General features: G+C 36.1%; 1 protein-coding gene across 3 annotated transcripts in view; it reads left to right on the top strand.

Moving 5' to 3' along the window:
- The first annotated feature begins 3796 nt into the window (after window positions 1-3796).
- The window catches only part of LOC123675560, a 115171-nt gene continuing 97441 nt past the window's right edge, over window positions 3797-21526 (top strand). For 2 of the 3 annotated variants that reach the window (XM_045610932.1, XM_045610930.1), the window contains exon 1: window positions 3797-4084. The gene's annotated coding sequence lies outside the window, so the exon portion shown is untranslated. Of the gene's footprint in view, window positions 4085-9703; window positions 9707-21526 lie in introns of all 3 variants that reach the window. The other variant, XM_045610931.1, reaches the window with a different exon arrangement.

The following is a 21526-nucleotide window of genomic DNA, read 5'->3' as shown; positions in this document are numbered from 1 at the left end:
TTGAAAGCGGATCAACTCTGCAGGTATGCAGAAGACACGGCTTTCATGAATAGGTCGGGAAGTAGAAACACAATAGAAAATAAAAATAAAAACCTCAACATCGCTATTGAATTCTCAGAGTTGGTTCACTTCGAATGGTCTACTGATGAACAAAAATAAAACCCAGCAGCTCTTGTTCACAAATAAGGAAATAATAATTGATTCATTGAAATATTTGGATGTGCCATTTCACGCATCATTAAGCTGGAGTCAATACATAGCTTGTATGTGGCTTGGGGTATTGCACGGGATAAACGATGCCAGGTATGCAAGGGATCAGCACCCTCATGCCGCAGGGAGAAGAAACAACTGATTCTGGGCTGCGATTCGAACGCACACCACAAAGTATGGGGCAGCACAGATATAAATCATAGAGGTGAGGATTTGCTTGATTTTCTATTTTCTACTACATAGAGATAGTGATATGTGGGTAATAGTCCAACCTTCATGAATGCGATCAGAAGGGAAGTAATTGACCTTACATTGGCGACACCTTTCATTGAGGGGATGGTCAAGAACTGGAGGGTCTCAGAAGAACCATCCATGTCAGACCATATGGCAATTGAATTCAACGTTGAAGCAACTGCTTCAGCTGATGTTGAGTGCAGGATACCCAGGAAGACAGACTGGGAACTTTATATAGCCCACCTGAGTTCTGAACTGAAGGGTCTGAAATACAACATCAGTTCCAATGAGGATCTGGAGAACGCCTCTGCTCACTTCACATCATGTCTGAAGAGGGCATTTGGAAACAGTTGTCCACTCAGGAAGAAAATGATTTCCAGAGACGTTTCCTGGTGGAACAATCATCTTGAAAACCTCAAGAAAACTGCTAGGAAAGCCTTCAATAAGGCTAAGCGAGAAGGCAGCTGGAATGCCTACAACTGGCCCTGACCAACTACAACAAAGAGGTCAGGAAAGCCAAAAGGCAGTCCCGGAGAAGTTTATGCGAGGGAATAGATATAACAGCCCCAGCAGCTAGACTTCAAAAGGTACTATCTAAGGATCACTCCAACCCAAATAAAGAAGCCATGTGGGGAATTTACGAACGATCCTCAAGAGAGCCTAAGAGCTCTATTAGAGACTCATTTTCCTGGCTCCAGGCAGACAAACAGTGAAGATGGGGCCCCCGCTGGGGAAGTATACAACCCCACCAGGTAGGATTCTCAGAAAGCTGGTAGACTATTCACACCAGAAAGAATTGAATGGGCGATAAAGAGCTTTCAGCCCTTCAAATCAGCAGGCATGGATGGTATTTTTCCAGCCATGCTTCAGAAATGTGTTGAAGTCCTTATAGCCCCGATAACTGAGCTCTTTAAGGCCAGCTCTACAAGGGGCTATATCCCGAAATCATGGAGGGAGGCGAGGGTAGTATTCATACCCAAAGAGGGTCGAAAATGCTCCCCGGAGCCTAAATCCTATCGACCCATATGCTTCACCTCTTTTCTCCTGAAGACCATGGAGAAAATAATGGATAATAATATAAGGGGAAGTTTAAAGCTCCACAACAAACAGTTTGCCTATAGGGCGGGCAGATCTACTGTAGACGCCCTTCATCATCTTCTCAGAGAGGTGGAAGGCACCCCCAACGCAAAGGAGATTCTGCTTGCAATGTTTGGTGATATCGGAGGGGTCTTTGACAATACCCTACATACCTCCATATGCAATGCAGCCAAAAGAAAAGGGATAGAACCCTCCACTGTTAAGTGGATATCAGCTATGTTGAAAGGACGAACCATTACAGCCTATCTGGGAGAAACCGAAGTGACTGTGCTGACGTGCAGGAGATGCCCTCAGGGAGGGGTTCTATCACCCTTGCTGTGGAGCTTGGTCATGGATGGCCTCTTGGAGAGGCTTACAGCAGGTGGCTTTAACGTCCACGCTTACGCCGACGACATAGTGGTGACTGTTAGAGGCAAGCATGGGGGCCCACTAAGTAGCCGAATGCAACTTGCTCTCAGAATTATTGAAAATTGGTGCGGGGAAGAGGTCAACCACTCGAAAACATCAATAATTACGTTCACTAGAAGAAGGAATCTCGACCTCTGAGCTCTGGCCTTAAATCGTCAGACTCTGCACTTCTCTAGTGAGTGTAAATATCTAGTTGTTATCCTGAACAGTAAACTGAACTGGGGGAAAGGCTGGCGTGTATTGGTGTCACAGGAGCTATGCGCACAGCTCCCACGGCAGCGCTGGAGGTCATACTAGACTTGCCTCCCTTACACCCACATGTGAAGAAATATAGCCTGCTCAAAGCAATAAGAATTTCCCTTAATGGAAAGCTCCTTCCTGAAAACTGGGTTGGACATATGAGGATACTGTATCAATTAGATTCAAACCTCCTCGCAAAACCATCGGATATTATGCCAACCACCTACGATTTTGAAACGCCCTTTGAAACGGTTATAAATGACCGTCCTAGTGCAATAAGTCTCGTAAATCGTCTGGACAAAAAGTCATCCATATAGTTCACAGATGGATCAAAAACAGAGAAGGGCACCGGCATTGGGATATATGGACCTTAACTGAGGATCTCTAAAGCCCTGGGAAGCGAGCCCTCGATTCTACAGACCGAGATAATGGCTGTTTATGTATGCGCCCAGGAGTGTCTCAAAATGAACCTCAAGGGGGCGCTTATCTATATCACCACGGACAGTCAAACCACGCTGAGATCCCTGGAATCGTGTTGTCAGGGGTCTTTGCTGACTTGGGAGTGCCGTAACACCATAAAGCAACTGGCCAGAGGAAATAAGGTGACTCTACTATGGGTACCATGAGTACCAGGGCCCTGCGGGGTTGAAGGAAATGAAAGAGCTGATGAACTTGCAAAAAGTGCATAAAGGTTAACACCTGCTGGACTTGAGCCTTTCTGTGGGATAGGAAAAGACCAATATAAAGCTGCGGTCCCGCTATGGGAGTTGAACAGCAGGACAATCCACTGGACTAACACTCCTAGACTTGTTCAGGCAAATAAATTCGTGAAGATTTCACCTACCTACGCCAAAAAGCTCCTGAAGCTGTCACGAGCCGAGCTTCGGGTGATGGTGGGGCTGCTGACGGGGCACTGTCGGTACAAACATCATTTGTACCGTATGGGAAAGTCAGCAGACGAGATTTGCAGGCTCTGTGGATCGGAAGCAGAAACAGCCGAACACTTGATGTGCAAGTGTCCGGAGCTGGCTGGACTAAGAACCATTCACATGCGTAAGCCGGTCCTGGATACCAGAGAGGTATCGGCCAAGGCCCCTAAGGAGGTTGTCAATTTTATTAACGTCGTTGACGACCTCCCTGGGTTTCTATGAATGAGTAGGGTAGTGAACAAAAGATCTGCATGGTCGCAGTTCCCGGAAGGCTTACCGAACCAAAACGACCCCAGTTCAAATAATAATAATATTAATAGCAAACGAAATATCATATGCAAACATGACAGTCCATTCAGCTAATACATGATCTGAGACGTAATTTATAAAAAAGAGAAAAAAGAGAGGGCCTAGCACTGATCCCTGTGGGACCCCCAGAAAAACCTCAAAAAGATCCGAAACAAAATCATCAGCTTTCAGGCACATTATTCAGTGAAATGCACGCGAAAGATCAAAAAACAATCCCGAACCCCATGAACGACATCGAATAGAAATTGGTAACATATGTCATCAAATATTTATCTGAAATTCTCGGAATCTAGCGTCTCCATCGGAACCCCACGCTAGACGACGGTCTCTTGCACACCACTATACCTGTCTTTCCGCTACCACGTCCAACTACAATTCACAACCCACCGAGACAGATCAAGGTACCCGCGCGCCAGTGAAACACTTGAACCCGATTCCCCCATTCGACTTCTGGTACGCGAAGCGCGAGTCTATGCGGGAACCTCTTTGACTCTCAACATTCGGTGGTACCTACTCACCTGTTGGTTTACTGCCAATTCGCGCGCGTTGTTTGGTGATTTTGTGACAGTTGTGAAGATATTTGTGAACAATTGGTGGTCTGTGATTTGGTTTTGGATTTATGACTGTTTGATTGGCCAGGAACAGTGGGAAATTGTGTAAGTAGAGATTGATGGTTCTTTGGCATAACGTTTGACTGAACTGAAAGTGAAGGGAATGTTGATGATAACTTTGCAAGTTTCTGTTTTGAGAGAAACACATTTCGGCTCATGTGCACAACCCGAAGCACAACCTAGATGGTACTTTCTTGACAATCTTTATGCCCACAAAGAAATTGAAGCATATGATATGTAATACGAAATTAAAATATTCATATCTGAGTACTGAAAAAGTCTTGAAACTTCAAATAACTTCTTGAACGATAAGAGAGATGGACTATTTGTCTGATGTGCACATCCTAGATGGTACTTTCTTGAAAATCTTTATCTCACAGAGAAATCTAAGCATATGATATGAAATACGAAATTAAACTATTCATACCTACTGATTCAATTCCTGAAACTTGAATTAACTTCTTGAACGATAAGAAATATTGACCATTTGTCTGATGTGCACAATCTAGATGGTACCTTCTTGAAAATCTTTATGCTCACGAAGAAATTTTATCATATGATATGAAATACGAAATTAAACTATTCATACCTACTGATTCTATTTCTGAAACTTGAAATAACTTCTTAAACGATAGGAGAGATTGCACATTTCAATGTGCACAACCTAGAAGGTACATTCCTGAAAATCTTCATCTCACAAAGAAATCTGAGGATATAATATGAATTACACGAAATCAAAACTATACATTCATACTGATAAAATTCCTGAAACTTGAAGTAACTTCTTGAACAATAAGAGAGATTAACCATTCGTTAGATGTGCACAACCTAAATGGTAATTTCTCGAAAATCTGTATGCTCATGAAGAAACTCAAGCATATCATAAGAAATACGAAATTAAACTATTCATACCTACTGATAAAATGCCTGAAACTTGAACTAACTTCTTGAACGATAAAAAGATTGACCATTTGTCCGAGCATTTTTTGATGTGCACAATCCAGATGGTACCTTCTTGAAAATCATTATGCTCATATAGAAATTTAAGCATATAAAATGAAATACGAAATAAAACTATACATACCTATTGATAAAAGGCAACTTCTTGAACGACAAGATGAGAGATTGATCATTTCTAATGTGTACTACCTAGAAGGTACTTTCTTGAAAATCTTCATATCACAAAGAAATTTCAGGATATGATATGAAATACGAAATCAAACTATATACATACCTAAGTACTGATAAAATTCCTGAAACTTGAACTAACTTCTTGAACGATAAGAGAGATGGACAATTTATCTGATTTGCACAACATAGATGGTACCTTATTGAAAATCTGTATGGTCACAAAGAAATTGAAGCACTTGATATAATTCCAGAAACTTGGAGTAACTTCTTGAACGGTAAGAGAGATATTTGACCATTCGTCTGATGTACATCTGCACAACCTAAATGGTACTTTCTTGAAAATATTTGTTCACAAAGAAATTTAACCACTTGATATAGAATAGGAAATTAAACTTTCCATACCTACTGATACAATTCCAGAAAGTTGAACTATTTTTTGAACAGAGATATACCAAAAAATTGGAGATGTGGTACACTTTACTTAAATAAAAGATTGCTTGCGCTAGTTAGTACCAATGAAATTGTGGCACAGATGAGTTTCAACTCTAGAAATTTTCATTCAGTAAGTCACAAAGATAGTGAACATTGAGTTAAAATTTGAAGCCCTCTAGAAAAATTGACAACGTTATGTTGTCTTGTTGACTTAACACCAATCAGAAAATCCAAATCCGCTTGTTATATATCATCATAACAAAATAAGCAGGGTGTTCCTAAATTGGAGGTAAAAACTAAAATGTGAGATTCCTTGAATAATTGAAAAAAGTCCTATAAAATGGATCCCTATACGCTTTGTTTTTTCGAGATACAGGGTGGTGAACTTTGATTTTTCCATAGCATCTTCACTTCACAAGATATTCAACTGAAATTTGGCAGAAATATTTGAATTTGGAGTTTGTATCACATGATATGCCAATTTCTGCTGAAAATCTACAGGGTGATATTATTCCTGGAACACGGTCCGATTTTTTCCTGCCAAATTTTTTTTGTTGGACCACTGGTAGTTTGAAAAAATGAAAAAAGAAACTTGATCTAGGACTAAACTTTTTCATTTCTTATAGTTTTTTTATATCTTCTACTGATTTCAGAAAAAATTTCTAACAATTCTCTCGAAATTCTCTGTAATATCCTCGGGAATATTTAATCTGTGATGAATAAATTAATTATTAGTTATTATTATTCATTAGTTATTAATTATATATTAGTGGTGGTTAATTCCCTGATCAGTAGTAATGTTTCTAAAACGCGTATAATTATAAAAAGAAACACCCTATATCTCGAAAACAACGTGTTATCGAGCCCATGCCTATTGGTCTTTCTTTTCTTAAAATTAATCAAGAAATCTCTCATTTCGTTTGTACCCTCATTTCAGGTTATAAAATTGTCGTTGAAAAAATTATGATTTTTTGGATGAATATCTACCAGATTCAGAACATATTTCAATTTCTTGGAATGTCGAAAAAATTCCTGAATTGAGTTGAATTTTTCGCCGCATGTCACTTAAATCCATGGCAATCTTTGGGCTTATGGTATAATATTCAATTAATTCATCGTATCTTCTAGAATATTCTGTAAACAACTCTTTTAGACTCGAACCGAATTCTCAAAATACCATTAATAATAATAATAATAATAAATTTTTATTCATCCTGATAATATATACATAATAACAATAAATCTATATACAATTAAGCGCAATAATAGCGCTTGTTTACAAATTCTTGTATATTTTTAGTGAAATGTCTCCAATAAGAAAATATTTATTGTCATCATCTGATAGATATAATCCTAATTTGAATACATACCTATCGATTCTGAATTTAAAAATATTCACTAATTTTAAAATTGAGATGATTAAAAAAAATTTTCATTTAGATCCAACAGATATATCATTTTCTCCTAGGTATCCTTCATAACTCGTGACAAATTTCATTGTATATGAGTATCACGGAGTGGAGTCTCATTTTTTTCGATAATGCAATTTCGAATTCGAAAATGCATTATCAAAAATTAATTCCGACACTATTAGGCCTTCAATTTTTAGATCGAGGACAACTAGGTACTGATTAATAATGTACGTATTGAATTGGTTATTGCACTATGAAGCCATTACTATTTCTATTATTCTGTTAGAGAACAAATCTTCTTTGATCAAAGAAATTCTATCAGCCTCATATTTGTCATACGATATTTTCACACATAATACATATTCTAGAAAATATAATGAAATAATTAGGTACATGACATGTATAATTTGCCATTATCAAGCTGAAGTTAATTAGAGGTACAGATAATTGTCCAACTGTAATGAATTATGCTATGGATAATCATAGTATATTCTATATATATACTTACAACTACCTATTAGTAAAGCTATAGCATTGAAGGACGGAAACATCTCCCTTTAAACTTATGTTACTCGGAAACGGTTAATTTTTTGTTGATTCATCAAGAGTGCCTGCTTTCAAGAAAAATTTGGGAGAATATTATTTCAATATGTTCCTTCTCAAAATTTTCCAAAAAAATTTAGGCAAAACCTCTTGAAAACTACTCTCAGTTAATTTAAAATTTGAGTCAGCCTCTTCCCAATGGATATGCTCTCTCGCAAAATCCAAACGCTCCCTTCGATGGGCTGGGGTAAGAGCTGGGCCTCTTGCCGCGACACGAGGCCTTAAATCATATTCTCTGAGGCAATTTCTTATTGTCTGAGTGCTAATTTGCACCTCATGAGTTTGCTCAAGCTGATTTTGAAGGAGGCGAGCGGTTGCAAACCGTTGTCTCAACGAAGAAACTCTTAAATAACGTTCTTGAATGGCAGTTGTTACCCGTGGTCTACCCTGTCCTGGTCTTCGGACATTCATACCTGTCTCCCTGAATCGCTGCAACATTCTGGACACACTTGTATGGGAAACTCCAAACCTTTCTCCAATTCTTGTGTATGTCCACCCTTCTTCTCGCAAAACTACCGCTTGGGCACATTGCTCTTGGGTGAAATTGCGTATTTCGCGTTGCATAGCGCTGGAGTGTAGAAAATCAAACGAAAGAAAAACTATTGATCACTAGAATTGATCGAGAACAACTGATTTCAGAATGGAGCCAATACATTCAAAATCTGATAATCTCATCTTTTTTTATTCCTGTTGGGAAAAACATCTGTATTGAAGAAAAAATTTGAAAGTGGATAACATATGCATGCATAATTCTGATAAAAATAATTATCATTGAGAACACCTTCAGTTGTAGAATAAATTTGAGATTTCCATAATATGCGTTAATTCTTTTGCGCAGTGTATTTATGAAAAACCAATTATCGTTAGGCCTCTTCTGGGGGATGTATCACGCTTACTATGTTATTTCTGACATAACCTCATAGAAAAAACTCCACTTAGTTTTCAGTATTCTAACACCAATCATATTGTTCGACATTTACGACACACCTTGTATATACGGAAAACACCTATCCATCAAGGTCATCTTGATGGATTGCAAAACCATTCACTCAGATCGATACTATAAAAATTAGACTTCACGTGTTTACATGTGTAATTCAAAAAAATCCAAAATAACTGGACAATAATTCCTTATTTATTGACTGAATCGAATGCTGAATTGAATTGATTAATGCAAATAAGCATACATGTACCTTTACAGTTAGAGACCAATAGAAAACGATATTCAAATAGAAGTAAGTGATGAATAAATATGGGTGTACAATATTGAGTCAACAGATGCTCATCTTGATTCAAGTAGGTAGAAAGAGTTAACCTAAAAAACAGATGTTACCTAGTTTTAACTATTTTTGGAAATGGAAGAAAACTAATCATTCTTCCCTGCATTTTTTATAGCTCACCTTTCTAGCTAGGCAAAGCAAATTGAATAGTTTTGGTGTGCTATGGTTTTACAAAGAGGTTTCATTAGATATTCATTCATATATCGGGATAATATGTTTTTTTCAATGCAGCTTCAGTTACAGTTTTCTAAGCTGCAATGGCTGCAGTACTGTTGGTTTTGTAGGTACACTAAAATTGGGATCTAACATTTGAGAATTAGCTTTTTTTTAACTAGCAGAACCCAGCCATAGAGCAACTTCTCAGAATATATCTACTTACACAGCAATTTTAGGTTCTACTTAGGCTATTACGATTTTTTTGCTATCTAGAGATATCATCTACTAGATTCACTCTAAGATGACAGTATCAAATACAAATAGAACGTATATGAAAGATCTTATTGCAACATAATTTCTGGTACTTTTTAGGCTCACGTTTGGACCCACTACCAGATTTCTTGATTCAGGTTTAAACAAAATCCTGGATTCTGCATTGTCACCACTAACAAACACATGCCAAATTTCAAGTCAATTGGATGACTGGTATCTGTTCAAACTTGTCTTGATTATAACTGAAAATATTTCCATACTAACAGAAAATAGAGCCTGACATTCGAATCTGATTACATTCGATCAACATCTGGAACTGCCATTTTAGGTGAATCTATCTAAACCGAGATTAGAAACTTGAAATCTTTTACAACTAGAGAGCAAAAAATGTTGTAAAAGGGTAATACATTAGCCAGAATAGAGACTTGAATTATTATTTAAGTAGATTCGTCCTGAGAAGTTTCCCTGAAGTTAGGTCCTGCTAACTCAACGATAAAGCGATAAAGCTAGCAGAACACTTTTTTTTTTCATAAATCAAGGAATTTAGCAGTTTGGCAGTGGGTCGAAAAGTGAGCCTAAAATGAGTCAAAAATTATGCTGCAATCAGATTTTTCATATACATTTGATTTGCATTTAGCACTACCAGTTTAGGGTGAATTTAGTAGATCTAATGATATGAGCAAAACTGAAGGGAAATAGGTAATAAATTAGCTTGAATAAAGCCAGCCTTAAATTACTGTGTAAGTGAATTTGGTTCTGAAGACTTTGTTTATGAATTTTTTTAAACCTTAATCAAGAACGTGAGCCTAAAATGAACCAGAAATTGTGGTGGAATCAGTTTTTGGCATACATTCTATTTGTATTTGGTATTTTCAGCTAAGAGTAGGAGTAGTAGAACCCATGATATCTCCTCGATTGGAGAGCAAAAAAAATGTCATAATAGGGTAATAAATTAACCTGAATAGAGCCTCAATAACTGTGTTTTTCTGAGGAATTTCTTTATGGTTGGGTTCTGCTGACTTGACGGTAAAGAAGCAGAAAAAACCTTAGAACAGGACTCAACATATCATGAACAGAAGCGTAACATTGAATGATTACAAAATCACGTTAATCAAGAAATTTGACAGTGCATTCAAAGATGAGCCTAAAATGAACCAGAAATTATGGTGCAATCAGTTTTTGGCATATATTCTATTGTATTTGGTATTCTCAGCTTGGAGTGAATCTAGTAGAACTTATGATATCTTCTAGACTGGAGAGCAAAAAATGTTGAAATAGGATAATAAATTAGCCTGAGTAGAGCCTAAAACTACTCTATGATTTTGTGGAGTTCCTTTATGATTGGGTTCTGCTAACTTGACGGTAAAGCAAGTAGAAACCAGGATTAAAATAAACCTAAGAGCAGGACTTCACATATCATGAACAGAAGAGTAACATTGAATTACCACAAAATTACGTAGGTTTAGAAAATTTTAAGTGGGTTCAAAAGTGAGCCTAAAATTAGCATAAAGTTAATGTACACTTAGAATGTCCATATGAAATCGATTAGTTTTTTGGTTCTGTCAGCTTAACGTTAAACTAGATGAACCCATGATTTCTTCCACAATTTAAGAGTAGAAAATTTTCCAATGGTAATTCCTAAATAAGCTTAAAATTATGGCCACAAAAATATCGAAAATTCCATAGAGGTTTTGCCAGCTTCACGGTTTTTTTTCTTTTAATAATAGGATTTTCTCATATTTGAAAAAAAGAAATTGCAATTTTCAGTTCTTTATGTTGGAAATATTAAGATATTCTTTGAATACGAGGATATTCGGGCTTATGGTAAATTTGAATTGTTTTTTATTATTCGGAATAATAGATCATGAAAATAATTCGAATAAAAAACAGCAAAATTCACACAATAATTTAGTGAATTCAGAAACTGTGAGATAGAGGAAATATAGTATAATTGGTGAGAACAATCACCATGATTGTGATGATTGTTATTACCAATTATATAACAACTATTTGTTTTATGATAGATAATTTTTGAACGTCGTCTGCATACTTCTCCTATCATCAGATAAACACCGAACAAGACTTAGGTGTTTCAATGCCATTAATAGAAATCGATATCACGTATTTCGAATGAACGTACAATCGAATTGTTAATGACAAAAAAGCAGGAATGAATGTGGCTTATTATCTCGGAAACTTTTGCCAACTAGAACCTCATAGGAGGTATCCATGGCTAGCCTTGAGCATTTTTGAAATGTCAGCGAAACAAAGAGATTACAAACTAGCCCAGTAAAATACAAGCTGCACCTTGCTGCGTGAGGGTTTTATATCGCATAGTTAATCGCTTGACATTGAGAATACACTATTTGTACCTACAACTTGTTTCTACAGGGTGGATCGGTTGAAGATAAGATGGAACACCACCACGTGGTTGCTCAGTTTTTACAAATCATCGATTTTTATGGGGTTTTCACATAATTTCCTTGAACAGTAATCTTCATTGTAGTAAGTAAATATTTTTAATTTTCAATTGAAAAAAATTTGGTAACTTTCTTTTTCCGTAAAAATATTGTATTTTGTACAAAGAACTGATATATTTTTGAACAATTCGCGAAAAAACCCTACCAAAATTCATTACAAAAGTGATGAAATTATAATTTCCTGAAAGCAGTCATACAGTGCTGTCCTCTACATTATGCTTCGAAAAAATAAAGAAGATGAAGTGAATGTACAACTTCCTACACCATACAGAATTTGCTCATCACAGGAGCGTCAAAGTGGTACCAAAGCAAAAAACCCACGTGGTTGTAATCCCTCTTAAGAATATTGATCCCAAAAGAAGAGATTAAGATTTTTCCTCCATATTGATGCTTAATACAATGTTTTCTTTGTAATTATGCTTTCATCTCTTCAAATGCAAGTATTATGAGGTATTTGTAATCATATCGGAGAAAGAGCTATGCCCATTTCCTGTATTTTGACAATTTTTGGCATATTTCAAATACATCTTCTACACTTTGGAAGGTGGCAAATGAAATAGTAAAATTCAGATGATGAAGTTTTCACACCTAGAAACTGAACTGCTATACCTTTTCCATGTAGTTCAGAAAATCAGAGTTCAATTTCAAAAAAAGGAAACAAAGGGTATTTCAGAATAGGAAGGTGTAATTCAGAAAAAAAATTGGATTTCACAATAGTTAATTTAATTTTAGAAAAACGAAATGGAAATTCGGATTAAGAAGTTGGAATTTAGAAAATCAAAGTTGTTATTCAGAATAGCGAATTGAATTTCAGAAAAAGAAAATTGTATTTCAGAAGTTATAAATTCAATTCCATGTAATATGTAATTCAGAACAGAATAGAATGGAGGCTACCAGTACAATATAACATGCAACACAGGTATTACATAGATATGGCTACCGAGGCATTGTGGTATTTGAGTCTTGGGCCTTTCTATGTTGTTCTTGGGCCTTTCTATGGGTCTGGAAAAATTTTATGCAACGGTCCAACAATGGGAGTTAAACAATAAAATACCTCTATGTAGGAACACTCCTGGTCTTGCTAAGGCAACGAAATTTGTGGTGCTTCCACCGACCCATACCAAGCTCTTGAAGCCACCACGAGCTGAGTTTTGGGTTATGGTGGGACTGCTGACAGGATACTGATGACGCAAATGCCTTTTGTACCTTATGGGATAGCAGCAGATGAGTTCTGCAGGCTCGGTGGAATGGAGGTAGAAACAGCCGAACACAAAGTGTCCTTATGTTCAGGGTTGACTGGCCTAAGAACCACCCATATGGAAAAGTTAATCCTGGATACTCACGAAGTAACAGGCACGGCTCCAAAGGATGTCTTTGGCTTCGTTAACAATATCTACGGAATCCTTGAATTTGTGCAGCTAGAAAAAGCACCAGTTATATTATCAGCAGTGAGCAGTCCTCTTTAGTATCTTGAATTACAATAATTGCGATATCATAATTGTTCACTATTTTCAGTGAATTCAAATATTCACTTTCTTTGCAATGCTTTTTGGTTCACTTTTGTTAAGTCTTTATCTCATCCTTTTTATTGGACAGATTGTGAAATACTTTTAATTTTCTCAGATAATAATGTATAATTCATGTATCTGTAAACTTTGATGATGAATATATGTTATTATTATTATTATTATTAATCCTTTTGGTTTTACGATAATAATAATAATTGTGTATTCAGTTCCAATTTTGAGATCCGTCCGTGAAGATTACTCCATGAAACTCAACTTTAAATAGAACGAATTGAAACTTTTCGGTATTCAAACCATGTGAAGTCATCTGGCATAGAATTATACCAATTTTATACACCAACACCGTTAGTACGCAATTAAAATACTCCGTGGAACACCTCTTTATAACCTTGAAATGCTCAACTCACTTAATAATACTAACAGTCGGCTAGCAATGTCTCTCGAGTAGTACCTTTCATTTTTATGATTCTGCATCTCGACTATTAAGTACAAAACGGTAAATATATATGATATTTCATACTCCTTCCGTAAGATCCTCCGGTTCAAGGATTCGTTCACCTTGTCGTTTGGAAGCGAATTTTATAACAGAAAAACATCTCAAATTTTACGCAGTGGCTTATTATTTCCCTCTACACAGAGTGAGTCTGTGACTTGTTTATAGATATTTCAGTAGATTCTTGAGGTAAACACTTCCTTTCGATTCGTCCTAGATGAATAGAAATAGCCATTATACATTTTTATAATGAGCTTTGCCAGAATTGGAAACCAGCTCACTTAACTAAAGTTTTTGCAACCATAATAAATACCATAAATAATGGTTTAACGTGTGTAAATTAACATAGTAAATTAATTTCACGGCATTCAGACCATTTTTCAATTCTCGAAAAAGTTCCTCCTCGAGCGGGACTCGAACCTGCAACCTCCGACTTACTAGTCCAACTTCCTCGATAGATCAAAGGCGAGAGCATCGGACAAGTAAATCGGAGGTTGCAGGTTCGAGTCCCGCTCGGGGAGGAACTTTTTCGAGAATTGAAAAATTGTCTGAATGCCGTGAAATTAATTTAATACGATAAGAAATACCTTTTCAATAATTATATTATAATTAACTATCCCCATATGAAAATATTGATTTGCATCATTCAGTTCAATATATCTGAATTCGTTCTATAATGTGTATACATGAACTGTAGTTATATCCAAAATTAATCCAATTAATCTCTGTAATGTTGTTATGATTTTTTTATGCAACAAAGACTGTAATAATTATTTACTACCCGAACTTCTGGCATTGAATATTTTATTTTACATGTACTTCTCAATTACATTCTTTATGTTATAGTCAACTCTACTACTTGATTTATCTTGATTTTGGTAATGAAAGTCAGGAGTACTAGTAGTATTAAATATAAATATCCACAATTGAATATTCTGCTTCTTTCAACTCACTGATTTTTTCCATCTGTTTTTACATTAAAACAATTATGCCCCTCATGAAAGTTTGTCAATCATATGCTCTAAGATAAAATGATCGAATAGCAAATCAATAGAAGTATTCAATAAAAAACATGTTTCAATATGTAGTGGTATGTTTCAAAGTAATTTTGAATGTCCTGAACCAGAATAAAGTAATGTTAGGTAGCAACAGTATTCACTGGGATTTTCAGATCTTGGTGGTATCATGTTATACGAGACTTTTTAATGAAAACTTTTTAAACATTGGTTTCGGGAGTGATCTGAATTTTTCGAAATTGAAAGTAAATTTAAATGAATTACCTTCATATTATCATAGCTCTGCCAAAGCTCATCAATTTGTGATAAAATTTTAGGGGTTGGGGTGAGCTTATTCGAATAACTTCATTTTCAAACGAATTCGGCTACTGCTTGGTCAAAAATTTTGGGAAGTTAAACATAGCAAATATTCATTTCTGGGTTTTTTAAAAAGTTGCATTTAACATAAGTACCCAATTTTTGAAATTCACAGATAATTTTTTCTAAACAAAAAAGTCGAAGGAAATAAGTGTTTCATTTTACCTCAGAAATCTTCTTTTGAAACATATGTACTCACCCTATATTATAGAATTATATGAAAAATTTTATAATGAATATAATTTAGGATTTTAGTTTCTGAAGACGTTGTCGAAACAATTCTTTAAACGCTTATAAAGATTCAGTAGATTGAAGTGAGGTTTCTATAATTTCATTGGGGTATAATTAATAGCTCTGGTCAAGTAGATAACAATATGGTACGGAGTAAAATTGCTTATTTACTTCAGCATTTAAGTATAGTATCGTGTCTATTGGGAATATTTATTATCTCTTTTTCTATCTGAGTTATATCGAAAAAAACCTAGGTTCAACTGAATTGTTGTTTTTGAAAGATTGAAATAGACGCCTTAAGTAGGTCACTTATTGTGCAGTTTTTTAAGAGAGCTCATATCGTCTTCCTTCATATTACTCCCGTTAGTCGAGACCATGTTTCGATGAAACTTTCCTCCTAATTGTGTGTATTATGTGTCTTATTCTCCTATGAAAAATGGCAGTGTTGCTACACATGAATGAGGTATAATAACGAAGAGACAATGCCTGATTATAACCAACATAGGTAATTGTACCTTTTAATAATGTTATAATGTAATTTCGTAACGAAATATCCAACAATAGAATTCTGTCTTTATTTATTGGTTGAAAGGTGGATAGGTCGAAGGCTTAGTTTAATTGTTCAATTCAAGTGAATTGAAGGGAAGGCCTAGGATGGGGTATAAGGGATTTTCCAATAAGAGGTTTCAGTACATTTTAAGGGAAATCAATGGATGGATTTTTATTTCATTATAAAGAGGAACTTATGCCATAAAGGATGGAAAACGATAGCAGTCAAATGGCCGCCACGGCTACGGTTGTAGCACCATATCTTTTTATGGAATTTTTCGCAAATTTGCGGCTGAAGGTCCTCGATAACTTCACGAATTACATCTTTAAGGTCTTGAATCCATTGTGTATCATTGGCATAGGCCTTTTCTTTCATTTGGTCCCAAAGAAAAAAGTCTAAAGATGTGAAATCACAAGATCTCGGTGGCCAATTGCGATCACTTCTTATGTTTGGGCCATATGGACCCATATAAAATATTCAGATAAAAGTGTTGAGCATGCTCAAAAGTGATTCTGATGAAATACGGTATGGGTATTCGCGCTGGGGCATAAAGAGTTTGGGTTGCTCAAACACGAGGCATAGTGTCATACCCATTGGCAGATAATTCATTTAATTTTCTGTCAAGTAAGTAAATTGAAGCTGTATTTCTCCTTTTTTCTACTGTTGTCTGTTTGGGAGACGTTCCTTCCTACTTCTTGTAACTTTTTTCTTCTATTTAGTTCTTTGAGAGAGGTATTTCCTCTTATCTGTCATTCTTATTTATGATTTCTTAATTCCTTATTCTCGTGCTCTTTCAGCGTCTCTATTGTCTTCTTTCTTTGTTTGTTGTCTCTTTCCTCAATAGTTTCAATTTTCAGTTCTTCTCTTATTTGTTGGTTGGTTATATACTTTGGGGCACCAACCACTTTTCTGATTACTGAATTTAGCGTACTTTGTAACTGATCCTTATTATAGTCTTTCGTATTGTACCAGGTAACTCCTGCATACGTAATGCTTGATATTAGCACTATTTTTATTATCTTCAGCTTGTTTTCTAAAGACAGTTTACTTCTAGAGTTGAGCAGCGGGTACAATCTCCCGTGCAATTGCCTTGCATTTTTTCTGTTTTCTTCTATCTGTTTGTTGAAATTCATTCTTTCATCCAGTATTACTTCCAAATATTTTCCTTTTTTTTTTCCATTCTATCGTCTTATTTTCTATTTTGAATTTCCTGCTTTCTCTCTCTTTACTGTTGTTCCTCCGAATAAGATTGCAACTGTTTTCGATGTATTCACTTTGAATCTCCATTTCTTGAAGTATTCCATCAGTTTATCTAGGTCTATCTGTAACTGCCTAGTGATTGTTTTCCCCATTCTACTCTAGTATATGGCGGTGTCATCTGCAAACTGGGCTATCTTGCATCTATTCATTTTCAGTATGTCTGCCATGTATAAGTTGAACAACAGCGATCCTATCACCGATCCTTGGGGAACACCTGCTTCTATTTCTCTGATCGTTGACCTGGTACTATCGATATTCACCCTTAATAAATTATGATTTTCTTTTGCAATGGGGTATTCGCGCTGGGGCATTAAGAGTTTGCGTTGCTCAAACATGAGGCATACAGTCACGCCCATTGGCAGATAATTCATTTAATTTTCTGTCAACCAAGTGAATTGAAGCTGTAAGTTGCAACAATCGATCTTTCCATTCACAAGATTTTCCTGTGTGGTGAACCAAGTGTTCTTAGCATCTCGTTGAAAATCAAATACTTCTATTTTTACACGAAATAATAATTTTATAGAATCCTCTCTAGTCATCTGAAGGCGTCTTTATAATCTTATATTCTAATGAAAACCTTCAATCTTCACAGACCACCAGAGCATAACCTATGGAGTTGTCCATCATATTCATTTCGCTTTCTTCAACCTTGACTTGCACCGATCTATAACAACGAAGTGAACATTTATGATTAGGAGTTATTTATAAACTTTCCATCTTTATTACAATAAGCATATTAGTTATTAGATGTTAGAGATTTAATTATGAATTTTCTTCTTTTGCGAAATTCGATATACAAAGTGGAAAACCTTTTTTATTATTGAAAATAATTGATTGATTTTGTAGACCAAGAAATGGATACATTTTTTCGCGTATTGGGTGTATTGATGGACCTATTTTATATTTTATTTGAAATACGTTGGAAAAATATGTAATTTCATTCATGATAAATTTGAAAAAAAATATAGTTATGACGTCAAATTAAGATCACTTTTTCACTTTTGTTTTCATGTAGTTTTTCTTACCGAATGAATCTTCAAACAATAAGTTGATTTCTGCTTGATGCTATACATTGAACGCTTTTCTTATATATATTTATATATATTTCAGAAACAAGGAAATTGTGCTTTACTAGTTGAAGCCGAGAGATGTTGAACGGCGTTTGTTCGCTTGTGAACAGCTGCATGCAAGGCAAAGACGGAAGAGATTTCTGAATCGCATTTTGACTGGAGACAAAAAATGGGTTCATTTCGATAATCTCAAGCGCAGAATATCATGGGGAAATCCCGGCGATGCTTTCGTGTCGACGACCAAACCGAATATTCACGGTTTCAAGGTCATGCTCAGTTTTTGGTAGGACCAGCTCGGCGCAGGGTATTATGAGTTGTTAAAACCAACTGAAACAATCACAGGCGATCATTAACAAACGCAATTAATGCGTTTGAGACGAACATTGACAGATAATCTGCCGCAATACAACTACATGAAAAAGTGATTTTACAGCACGACAATGCTCGACCCCATGTTGTGAAAGAGGTCAAGACATAGTTGGAAAGTTGAAATGGGAAGTCCTACTCCACCCCCCGTATTTTCCAGACGTTGCTCCCTCGGACTATCACTTGTTTCGATCAATGACATACGGCCTGGGTGACCAGCACTTCCGGTCTTATGAAGAAAAAAAAAGACCAGTTTTTTCAACGCGGGATTCGTACGCTGCTCGAAAGATGGGAAGAAGTAGTGGCCAGCGATGGATAACACTTTAAATCTCAAATGTAACGAGTGTTTTTTTTCGAGGTATTTAACTTTAAGTTGACATTACTGTTCAAGATGGCGACCGATTTAACAGCTGTCAAGTGATTTATTCTCAGTTTGGTTTGGCAATTCATCATGAATAGACTCACGCCTGAACAACGCTTGCAAATAGTGCAATTTTATTTCGAAAACAATGGTTCTGTGCGGAAAACGTATCGCACACTACGTCTATTTTATTTTGTTTAGCGATGAAGTGCACTTCTGGTTGAATGGCTACGTCAACAAACAAAACTGCCGCATTTGGAGTGAAGCTAATCCTCAAGTGTATGTCGAAACACCGGTACATCCAGAAAAACTGACTGTTTGGTGCGCTTTATGGGCTGGTGGAATCATTGGTCCGTACTTCTTCAAAAACGATGATGGCCAGAAAGTTACAGTCAATGGTGATCGGTATAGAGCCATGATTACTAACTTTTTCATTCCTGAATTGAACAACCATGATGTCCAGCAGCTGTGGTTCCAACAAGACGGCGCAACATGTCACACAGCTCGTGTCACAATCGATTTATTGAAAGACACGTTTGGTGACCGCCTAATTTCACGTTTTGGACCTGTGAATTGGCCTCCAAGATCTTGTGATCTTGTGATTTAACACCGCTAGACTACTTTCTGTGGGGATATGTAAAGTCATTGGTCTATACGGATAAGCCACAAACCCTTGACCATTTGGAAGACAACATTCGCCGTGTTATAGCCGATATACGGCCACAAATGTTGGAAAAAGTCATCGAAAATTAGACGTCCAGATTGGACTACATCCGAGCCAGCCGTGGCGGTCATATGCCAAAAATCATATTTAAAATGTAATGCCAAAAGATTATCTTGCGGATAAATAAAATTCATGGCAATCGAATAATTCATCGTTGTTTTATTGCAATTTAAAGTTCTATAGCTCTAAAAAACACCCTTTATTACTGATATGCGTTTTCATTTCCCTCTTTATGTAAAATCGGGTATTGCATGTTCATGCTAGGGACAAAAATAGCTAATATTATTACTCTGAGGTCAATTCCAAACTCATCTTCCATCACATCGGACCATACAAAATGATATACAATTAGTGACACAACCATCTTGAGTTAAGTGAAAATTATATAAAATAGCCTTGGCAAGAAGTTGTCAAGCTCGGGACTTAAATTTCAACGGCAAATTTGTGGAAGAGTATTATTTGACCTTTACCATCTACAAAGGGCAAATGTTAATATTGCCGAATTTTTATATTCTCGGGAAAACAACCAGTTATTATGCAAGAGAACAAAAAGATGAAGCACAATAAGCTCAATACTCAAGCAAAACGGGAACGATAAGCGACCATGACCAATCGTCGTGTTCTTGTAATAACGATTATTTCGCATTGCAGTTGGTGAGAGGAAAATCTATAGGTCACATTAATCGCAGATGATCTATTTTGAAGTACGTTGCTGTTGTAACATTCCATTATATTCTATTTAAGGGGATCCAGTAGCATTTGAATGTTAGATTTGCATTTTACATTGAACGATTTCTGATTCGTCATTTCCAATGATAAAACTCTGGCAAATCTCCATGAAGATATTTTTTAGAAACAGACTTCTTTTTCATTCGATTTTAGACCATTAGATCCTGGTTTTTCATTTTTCGAGCAACTTCATAAAAATTACATGGGCGTACAACATCGCTTCCGCCGTTTTTTCAAAATTCGAGGTAGATTGTGAAAAACTGGTTATATATTTATGATTCAAAGTATTGTCCATCGCTGGCCACTACTTTCTCCCTTCTTTCGGGCAGCGTACGAATCCTGCGTTGAAAAAACTGGTCATCTTTAGAATCGATCCAATTTTTTACTTTTCATAAGACCGAAAGGGCTAGTCAGCCAGGTCGTGTGTCATTGATCGAAACAAGTGATATTCCGAGGGAGAAAAGTCTGGAGAATACGGCAGGTGGGCTAGGAATTCCCATTTAAACGGGGTCGAGCATTGTCATGCTGTAAAGTTACTTTATTATGTATTATCATTGTATTCGAACATATTAATATTGAAGGGCTTTCTCTTCATTCAAACAAAATCTTCTCCATCCTTTCCTTCACCAACTATTGACGGTTTCATGATTAAATCTGAAAACAAAAAAAAAGAACCAGAAAGGAGTAATAAATGTTAGTTTTCATTATACTGATTTGAATTTGGCCTCCCGTTTTTAAAATTAATCTGAAACTGAATGGATGGTTTGGAAACTACCATCAAATATGATATATAAATTGGAGAAGTATTCACCAAGTGGTCAATGGTTTCTTTTACACCATACCCACATAGTAGGCTTTCAGAATGCCATTTGAAGAGCATACGACTATGACCAGTCCTTAGTCGACTCAAAATACACCAATACACCAGTTTTACTAGGAATATTGAAGCCTAGAACTTTCTCTGCAGGATCGACAATTAAACTTGTTGAAGACATTACAAGAACTCCATTCCAATGCCAAATTTCCTTATCACTTTT

The sequence above is a fragment of the Harmonia axyridis genome, chromosome 3, assembly GCF_914767665.1.
Source record: "Harmonia axyridis chromosome 3, icHarAxyr1.1, whole genome shotgun sequence".
In the NCBI taxonomy this organism is placed as follows: Eukaryota; Metazoa; Arthropoda; class Insecta; order Coleoptera; family Coccinellidae; genus Harmonia; species Harmonia axyridis.
The sequence above is the reverse complement of the archived record's forward strand: the minus strand, read 5'-3'. Positions and strand labels throughout refer to the sequence as shown.